This window comes from Amblyomma maculatum, chromosome 1 (assembly GCF_055883805.1).
Source record: "Amblyomma maculatum isolate TAMU_Amacu chromosome 1, ASM5588380v1, whole genome shotgun sequence".
NCBI lineage: Eukaryota > Metazoa > Arthropoda > Arachnida > Ixodida > Ixodidae > Amblyomma > Amblyomma maculatum.
Window position 1 is genome coordinate 4,492,431 of NC_139344.1, and position 10,432 is coordinate 4,502,862.

Genomic DNA, 10,432 nt, shown 5'->3' on the forward strand with positions numbered 1-10,432 from the left:
ACCTTGCAGCAAGTTCCATGTGACTTCGTAAGCAATGGCTCCTTCAAGCTCTATACCCTTTGCCGGAATTGTGCTGTGCTGTGGTGGGCAAGAAGCAGGACATTGATGTAAGTACTGAAGACATCTTTCAGTATGTGTAGTTTTTTATTTGCCTAACCCACTACTGCATTTGTGACCCCTCATGTTTATTTTGACATTTAGGTTTCTTCAGTGTTTTCTTTGCTTGCTGCCGTTGCTTATTGGCTATGACATTTGGCTGTTGAGTTTGAGAATGTGGAGTGGAATGGTGCCTGTGGCCTGTTGATAGAGGCAAAATGCAAATTTGCCTGCCCACATTTGGTGCCACTGCATAGCTTGAAGAACTTTTGTGGAAGAGGGCTCTGGAAATTAACCCAGAGCCCTCCTTCATGATGTCTCTCATAGCTCATGTTCAGCTTTAGAGTAATAAAAGGACATTGAGGACAAGCTGATGCTGTCTTTTATTATAAATTACTGCATTCTATCCACTAATGTGCTACTTACTGAAAATGCGAGCTTACTTTAAGATAGGAAAAGCCAGAAGTTTTGAAACAGATGTCATTACCAGCTGATTTCATAAGTTCTACATGATGCATCCATACTTTATTGGGCACAGGCCCCAGAGGCTGGGCTGGTAAGGCATTCCCTTCAATATGATGATCATGGAGTGTGGTTTACACAGGCCTTTGATATCATTGAGTACCCTTGGTTTTCAGGAACTATTTCAGGGAGCTTTGGAACTCCTGAAATTATTTGCTTCTTAAAATTCTAAAAAAAATTGCGTGGTTTTTCTCTAAAAGTGAGCCTACATGAAAACTAAAAGTGCACTTCAGAGGGAACAATCGAAGAGAGCATGAGCCTATATAATATAAACCCAAAGTGACAGCCTGGCATGCGTCCAGACCATGGTTACAGGTGGCTCTCTTTTTCGCAGTAGAGCATGAGCCTATATAATATAAACCCAAAGTGACAGCCTGGCATGCGTCCAGACCGCGTATATCCGATCCCAACAAACGGATGCGGCGCGAGGGGGAAAACGAAGATGGAGAGGGAGAAGAGGCCTTCGGCTGGCTGTTACGAGCTGCGGCCGGCACCCCCATTCCACGCTAGCGACTCAAGGCATGGGCCTCGGCGTTCGTGTTGTTGTGGCAGCGTGCGATGCGCGTTGTCGCGTGGATGTGTGTGCGCGCTCTTGTGCTATACTTGTGCCGCGAGTCTTCTCCAAAGACCGCATGAGGCTAGTCGTCTTGTCTTGCCCCGGATGAACTAAATGCTATTTGTGCATTGATTCAATCGCTGGCGCTCGGTCGCTCCACGAAGCCCTTCGTGGCTCAGACGCAGGTTTGTTACATACCGCTTACATGCAAATCGGCCCCGAAATGCGATCTATTTTATGAGGGAACGCAAGCCTTGTATTTCCGCAAGATCCCTTGTGCTGACTGCTAGAGTTTGTTCTAGTAACGTTGCTGCTAGCCGTTGGATGTGCGTGCGTGATGTGCCGCGAGACTACCCCAAAGACTGCATGAGGCTAGTGCTCTAGTGGCTAGTCTTGCCACGAATCAATTAAATGCGGTTTATTTGTGCACGTTTTCGATCGCTGGTGCACGGCCGCGTCATGAAACCCGTCGTGGCTCTCAGTGCAGGTTTGTGTTGCATATCGTTAACATGCAAATCGGCTCCGAAATGCTGTCGCACGCTTTGTATTTCGGTGAGAACCCCACCTAAACCGTCCGGTGAAGCAAAGGCCTGCTTAAAAAGAAAAAAAAAAAAAAAAAAAAGCGATCGTCCGTAGCTGCGCTTCAACCCCAAAAGCTGATACATTACTTTTACGAGTGCCTCTACTGCGTGCAAACACCTTCCGCCGTGCATGTAGTGAAAATGATTTGTGTATTTTGCAAGTGGCTTTAAACAGCTCGTGCAGCTGTTGCTTAGGTATTGCAGCAATGTGGCACTGTTCAAAGCTATCTTGTTTGCTTCTTAGTTTCGCAGGGTAGTAGATAAGAGTGAAAGGGTGCTCACAGTGTCATAAATGGCAATATAGCATCAACAAAACCTGCAGATGTCGCCCTTCAACAATTTTCCTTCTAAAGATTTACTTTCAGATTAAAACAAGCATTCATTGAATATCCATGCTCAGGTGGAAATTGCCACCACCAGCTGCTGCCTCTGAATACACTTTCTTTCCTTCAACATCAGGGTTAAAAGCCAGGGCAATCACAAGTTTCGTTTCTTTTTAACTTATTTGGTCAGTAAAGAAAGTGTTGTTCCTCCTTCGGTGTGGGATATGGTGTTTAACTTCCATAAGTGATATAGAAAAACTGCCTATAAGAGACGTCATAGTGGACAGCTCTGCATTAATGCCATTGATTTGAGGTTCTTCGTGTGCACTGACATTGCAAGTGTGTCTTGCATTTCACCTTCATTGATATGTAACGACCACTATGGCTGGAACTGAACCCAGGTCCTCGGCCTAGCATGTCTTAATATGAGTACTATTTTCTTTTGCAAATGCAATCCTTAGAAATGCAGTTTGTTGATTGCAGACAGCAGCAGAAACAAAGCCTAGCACAAGCACAGACTAGAAATCACTTTTTTCACTGGTACACACTATGTTACTTTATCTGTGTCAATGTGATGTGGGCATTAACAAAATCAGCCTTGCATGTTACACACATTTGCAAAAATGTTTTTTTTTTCTTGCGAACAAAGTGGTAAATGCTTAATAATAATTTATTGGTACAATATATTAATCCATTTATTTCTGCTACCAGCCCGAAGTGCAATGTCTGGTGAAGGTATGTGTCTAATACTGATCAGTTAAGCGAGGCAAAATGCATGAAACAAAGTCTATTACTGTTTTCACATAGAGGAGAAGTAATTCATTTGTAGTCAGTGTGCACGAAGCAAGAAAAGTATTAACTTTGGCATGTTTTAACCTTGACAGTGTATTCCCTTGCAGCATACTTGCGCTCTTGCTGCCCATGCAGTCATGAGGGAGCTGCACTAGTTGCTACTGTTATCATATGGGCAAACTGTCCCGATGAACTAAAATGCTGGCAGGGGTATGTCGCTGTAGGTCGCTGTATGTGAGCAATTCTTCCATTTCAAGTTCCTCGGCATTAGGTCTCACCGCTCGGCCGACAAAACCTCGAGCGTGTTGATGAGCAGCCTCATTGCCTCGGTACCCTGAGTGGGCAGGCGTCCATACGAGTTCTATCTCTCTGTCGAGTCTGATATCCGCGAGGTTGTTTCTGGCAGTATTTGATATTCTGCTACGCGAGAAGTTACGTATGGCAGTTTTTGAATCAGTGACAATTATGTCCGCATCTGCTGTAGCGATGGCTAAAGCGATTGCGGCTTCTTCCTCCTGGTCCGAGTAGCGGACTTTGACCGAAGCAGCTGATACGCATTTACTTACTGTACTGCTTAATTACAAAGATAGCAACGGCACCGTCAGCCATATAGTAATACAAGGCGTTGGTATACACCACCCCATCATGATTTCGGTATTTTCTGTTTAGGGCCCTAGCTCTAGCTTTCCTCCTGCCTTCATGGAAGGAGGGATGCATGTTTTTGGGCACAGGTTTGGAGATAATTTTGTCGCCAGCTCCTCTTGGTAGTGGTCCTAGTGGTTGGCTAGTGGTTCGGCATTAATTCTCATGCGGTTGAGAATTTGTCTGCCTGCTTTAGAGTTTGTTAGTCTTTGTAGCTGCAATCAGCTCCTCTACATTGTTGTGTATCCCAAGTGAGAGAAGTTTTTCGGTTGCAGTGTTTCTGGGTAGACCTAGCCCAGCCTTGTAGGTGCTTCTAATGAGTGTCTAATTTCTCCTTGTCAGATTGAATGAGGCGGAGATAAGGGACAGAGTATGTGAATCGACTTAGTACAAAGGCGTGGATAAGACTACAAATGTCAGCCTCTTTCTTTCCGTTACTCTGTGTATCAGTCTAGTGATTTATCGCACAGTCATTTCCAGCCTGTTGATAGTAACATTGCTCTTCCTATTGCTCTGGATGTAGAGCCCGAGCACTCCAATAGTATCGACTGTGGGTATGGGTAGTCCGTGCAGGCAGACTTTTATCTCTACTTTGTCTTGCGTTTTCCTTCTCACTGCTAGTAGTTCAGACTTATGTTGTGAGCATTTCAGCCCAATCTGGTTAGTGTATGACTGGACTACATTCACTGCTTCTTGAAGCGTTTCCTCTATGTGAGCGTCCGAACCTTTTGCTACCCACAAGGTGACATCGTCAGTATATAGGGAGTGTTGAAGATCTTGGATTTCTTCAAGTTTGGGAGGCAGATCTATCATTGCTAGGTTGAACAAGAAGGGAGAGAGGACTGATCCTTGCGGGGTTCCTCTGTCTCCTATTGCTATTTTGTCCGATGCAAGTCCTGCGATACTTAGCTCTGCCCGCAGTCCTTCCCGAGAGAAAGGAAGGAATGTAATTAAAGGTTTTGTTCCCTGCGTTTATGTTGGCGAGGGTTTGGAGAATGGCTTCATGAGACATTGTCGAAGGCTTTTTCCAGATCCAAGGCAAAAATCGCTTTGGTTCCGGTTTTGTTAGGGGGATCTATCACTTCTGCATGCAACTGAAGCATTACGTCCTGAGTAGAGAGTTGAGTTTTGAAGCCAATCATTGAGCTGGGCAGAAGGTCATTCTCTTCTGCGTAGTTCTAAAGCCTATTTAGAATAACATGTTCCATAAGTTTACCTAAGCACGACGTAAGAGAGATGGGCCTTAAGTTCTCTATGCTTAGTTTCTTTTTGTGTTTAGGAATAAAGACAACCTTCACGTGTTTCCACATCTGCGAAAGTTCACCTTTGTTCCAATATTCATTCATTAAGTCGTTAATAGCTGAGAGGTAGTATGTAAATGGCGAATTGCGGCCCAAATTTCCGCTTCCGCGATCTCTCTGTCGAAGTCTTCATTAGGAACCCCTTTGTACTCATAGGTAGCATTGGGGTTGCTACCGGTATTGAGATATCTGCTTCGGAGTTCGCTTAGCAGATCTGCATCTGTACTTGGGTATTCTTATATGATTTGATTCATAATAGCATAATAATAACATATTAGCAGCGAAATGGCTGAACACAATCACTATAATATTTGACTTTTGCTGTGCCTTGGTTGTATAGTCCTTCCCCCTAGCAATAGCAACACACTTTCACCACTAGTGCAGTCGTCGACACGTCCACAATGCTGAAGAGGTGTGCTGCGGAGCAAACAAAGTGAAATTTTGTCTGGGCTGCTCTATTAGTGGTAAAGTGTAGCTGTCAGTGCAAGTAGTATGCCTATGCACCTTCAGTATAGCACCATCATTGTTCCTAGAATTGGGCCCCTGCTCAAAAATTTCACTTTCTTTGTGCGACAGGTTGGTGTTCGAGCACTCCGGGCAGACTTGCTGACGTCTGTACATCAGTCTGTACATCAAAAGTTGCTGGTTTACCTCGTGCCCCCCACAGTACCAACCTTGTGCCATTGAATTTCTAGCTGCTTCCTAGAATAAAAAAATCATCAACTGCTGTTCACTGATAGTTTAGTCAACAGATGCACCAGTCACAGTTAGCGTGCTGCCACCAGTGAAAACTGAATCAAAATGTGTGAAGTAGGACTGAGCTCATTTCTAAGCGTTATTTTAAATGTAAATTCTTTCAGTTCCATCATGTAATGAGTTACAGGACAAAAAGCAAAACGTCTTTTAATGCACACTGTATTAGGAACAAAAGTGTTCCTGTGACACAAACAGCCAGTGGTTAATAAAGCCATTCGGAGCTGCCTAGCTGTGTCATCGTGCGGAAGAGCTAGACTTTTTTCTATGGCTACAGTGGAGAATATGATGGGCTTTCGAGTTTTTCCTCCTCAGCTAATTATATCTCTCATTTTTTTTGTTTACACCTTAGTGAATTTACGTCCTACGAGAACTGCAGATTGCAAACTTTTTATGGCTGCAACATGCAACAACAATGTCTTTGCAAAATGAGTACATTTCTCACACCTTACAAAAGTTTAAACACCTAATCTTTTTGGCACAATGAAAAACATACTTCTAAGGTAATCATTCCATGAAATTTTTGTTAGAAATGCTGTAGAAAAGTTTTTACCAAGAATATTTTCATCAGTTGATGTTACTGATGTCTTTTGTTTGTATGAAGAAGCTGGAAACCATGATAAATGAGCAAAATGTCAATCACAGGCGGGCAAAAAGGATGTATTGAAAGCTAATATAAAAAGAAAGCTCTGCTGCCAGACATTCATTTTTTTTTACAGAAGAGAATAATATATATATGAGTTCCCGCACCCAGCCGTTATGGCACTTTGACAAACGCCTAAGTCTATGCAAGCATTAACCCTTTCACTGTCACGAACGTACCGGTACGTATTCGCGTTTCCTCCCCGCAGTGTCAATAACGTACCCGTACGTATTCTATCTTGCGTTCAAATCTTCGCGCCTCACCGTGAAGCTACCGCGCTTGGACTTGCTCCGCCATCTGTTGAATCTTTCTACAAGCTGATATGCTCGCTCCGCGCCGATATGACACATATATGGAAAAGTATGGTGCGACCGCGCCCGCCCGTTCTTTGCTCGTGGGAGTGGGCGTGGTCGCTCCGTGACACTACTCTCTCGAGCGGCGTGCGCGTGCGGTTATGGGTTCAAAGTTTGCTCTGCCATCTGCGGCAGGTTTGGAGGTTTTTATTTTTATTCCTTGTCGCGCTTCCGCTACGGCGTGGCAAGTTCAGGGCCACACGCGGTTGCCTTTCTCCGACTGACATATGACTCGATTGCTGCATTCGCTCTCTCCATGCGCCCTCGCTTGAGGACAGCTTGCCGTTAGCAGGAGCAGCACACGAGTGTTTTAGCCTCTTTCCATCTTTTTCTCTTTCGACTTCATAAATCCTTATGCTCGTTCCCTGATATGCTCGTTCTCTGAAACCAAGCCGACACTGGGGGTGCGTCCCGGTCAGAAACAGCCGACAGTGAAAGGGTTAAATGACCGTGGTCGCCATTGCAGCCAAGAAATGCAAAACATTGTTGTTCCACAGAGTGACAGAAGCTAGACGCACTTCACTGGCGAAGTGAAGGGAGCATTTATAATCAGCAGAGTGATGGCCAGAGAGTGCATAAACTAAAATAGAACATGAACACTCGTGAAAGAAATAGAAAAAATCATGTGCACTCTAATACTTCACCGAGATGTGGCCATATGGTGGGATGCACCGGTAACGGCAAGGTTTCACAGCAATGTAACACTCTAGCTCATTTGATAAGATTTTCAGTGATAAATAAATCCTTTTGCTCCCTGTACTGCTGTCCTCAATTGCAAGGCAAGAGCTTGCCATTTTCATCATAATTTATGACACATTTTGGTCTGTTAGTCTCTTGAATGTGAATGTGAAGAAACCACCTACACATATTTCCGCCACTTTGTGATTCTGCCAAAAACAAATTCCGATAAATGAAGATTACAATCAGTTCGCCACTGCGTTTAAGATAGTTAGTGTATAGTGAGAACTCGGTATTTTTCTGTATTCCTACCCAAGCATGCTTCGTGAATGTGCGGACAAACCAAATCATTATCCGAAAATTATCTGCATCAACTCAGCTGCGTTTTCAACTGTTGAGGACAGTATAAAAAAAAAATTCGGAGTGAGAAAAGCATAACAGAGAGATTGCTGGCAACACTCCCAGGCTTTCCACATTAGGTGTACTGTAGATGCAAGATGTGTAGTGCTGAATGACCCTATAATTCGTCTCTTGTGCTTGATTGTACAAGTGCAAAACTAAAGGAAGTGCGAGTTGCTTTAAGGTCACTCATAAGGCAAAGCCACTTGCCTATGTCGCAAGGAACCCATCACAGAAAGAGCACAATACTGGAGCCTCGAGGCACAACATACACTGACACGTGACCAAGAGAAGATGGTTTGTACTTATCGTGTTAATACAGTTCTTTACAGCTTTTGCTTAACAAAACTTTTCAGAGTTGTATATAATTCCTCATTAAAAACTACCTAGCACTAGTTCTAAGGAAAGTTCACACTTTTACAGCCATCTTCTACAAAATATAACTTGCCAGTACAATAATCTCAAAGCAGTGCACAAAACAGCTTTTGATAACTGCATATCCTGAATGCAATTTCAGCGATTTCAGAGAAAGTTGCAAATTCCCTGAAGTATACCTTTAACAGTGGCTCTGGCTAGAACCCTTTGGTGCTCCTAGAGGAGGACTAAAGGGTTTTGGTACAGCTGCTACTCTCACCACTCAATCGCATTCCAAGTGGCACTTGTGGTATTAGACCTATTGCCGCATTGGTTGGGGGTGACCCTTGTGAGCAATCTCAATATTCGGCTATGCACAACCGAATTAGTATACTCGGACGAACAAGGTTTAACAGCCACTGCTCTAGCTTTGGATCTCTCTATTTACATATAGTTGCCGTCTCTCCTACTTCCACCGTAATCTTTCAGGTAAAAAACGATTAAGGTAATAATTTTCCATTGAATATCCTGTGAAACAACAATAATAAAAATTTCCATATGCTTTACTTGATTTCAACCACTTTTGGCTTTTTTCATATGCATGTCGTCACGAGCCATTCATTTTCCTACACTTGTCTGTGCACGAAAGGAATAAAGTTGTTATAAAACTGCTGCATGGAAACCACAACAAAGAAGGAACAAATAGATGAAAGCAAAGCTGCATACATTTTTGTGATAATGAACGAACTAGTTCAGCTCAATTAAAGGAACAATGAAAAGGTATTTGCTGTGGCTAGAAAAGGTGCACTAACGATTAGTATTTCATCACTCATTTCCACGACACAAATTTTTAAGCAACACAGATGGAGGTAAAAAATAATGCCCCTCCTTTCCCTTCAACTCGACACATGCCGATGAGAAAAGTAAAGAAAATGTCACAACCATTCCCCACTGTGGCCCATTTTGCCTGCATCATTTGGTCCCAGATGGCCAAGTTTATGTCAGTAGGGGGCAGCTAAGAATAGGCCGCGAGATGATGTCCAAATAGACTGCGAAAAGCAATTTTGAGAAATTTGTAAATTAAAGGGGGTATGCAGAGACATTTAAAATTTGACTTGAATACCAACAAAAAAAATCCTAGAAGTGTACTGCATTACAATGACAATAATTACCTTTATAGGTTCCTTTTAGCATATTTCCTCAAAAATAAAAAAAAAATCAAACCTTAAAAAAAACGCAAGAAAAGAGAAAAAAACTGGAAGGGTAGGGACACACTAGCGGGAAGACGCGCGCGGCATGCCGCCGGCGGCAAGCAGCTTGCCGCAAAACCTGCCGCGCGCCAAATGGGTCGAGGAGCCATTTTCGGCGGCTTACCGCGTGCCGCGAATCAGAAGAGCCAATGAGAGACGTCCGGCTCAGCGACGTGTGCGTCAGTGTCGCCATCTCGTGCTTGCTACCGAAGTTAACTCAAGTGCTCCGTGCAATCAACGACGAAGCGAGCATTCTCCTTTTGTGCCTCCGTGTTGAAAACTTGGCCTCAGTGAGAGAATAATGGAACTTTCTTGAGGCTGCTCGCTTATTCCCCTTTTACGCGAAAATCAACCGATGAGCGATCATCGGCAAAGCATTCGATCTCGCAGGCGAGTTGTTTTCATACTTGAGTGTCCGCTGAACATTCAGGTCGGGGAAAATGTAAACAGGACAGTAAATTTGTTTCGAATGCTCGAGCGGTGTGCTGCGGAGCAAACACGATCGTCGCGGTAGATGATGAGGGACAAGGAGAAGCTGGAATGAGGTCTGCTGGCCGAAAAAAGATTTGTAGATCAGCTCACACAGTCCGACACAAGGCGAGATCAGCGCTGTCACATGACCTCCGCGGCGATCGCCGCGCGAAACCGATGTGGCCTTTCTGCCGCGCGGGCGTCCTACCGCTGGCGGCACACCGCGCGCGTTCTCCCGCCAGTGTGTCCGTACCCGAAGACATCAGCCCTAATGCGATAGTTTTAATGGCTTCCCCTGCAGATCCTCATTACTTTACAACTCGCTGAATCACCAATTCCTGAATTTGTGACACTATCATCCCACACCTACTCATTAGCTTATACTCGTGAGCCAGCACATTACGTGAAACACCAACAGCCATAGCTAAAAAGACCTGCTTCAACCAAGAACGTGCCTGCATGGCATAGGAGTAATGTGCTTGACTCGTTATCTGTTTCATGCCTGTTTAGTATGGATGAATTACTCAAGCAGTTTCTAAATGGGCATAACAGGTTCAACTAGTCTAGGCTACACAGGTGTGGGCCTGCTGTGTTGCAGCTAGAGAAGAGATGCCATGTAACGTCAGTTGTCTGCTCTGTGTGAGGAGGGAGACAATGGCTGCCAACCACTCTACTCGGCGCACGGCACTCGGTTGGGGCTCCCAGCTGGCTGCTCCGA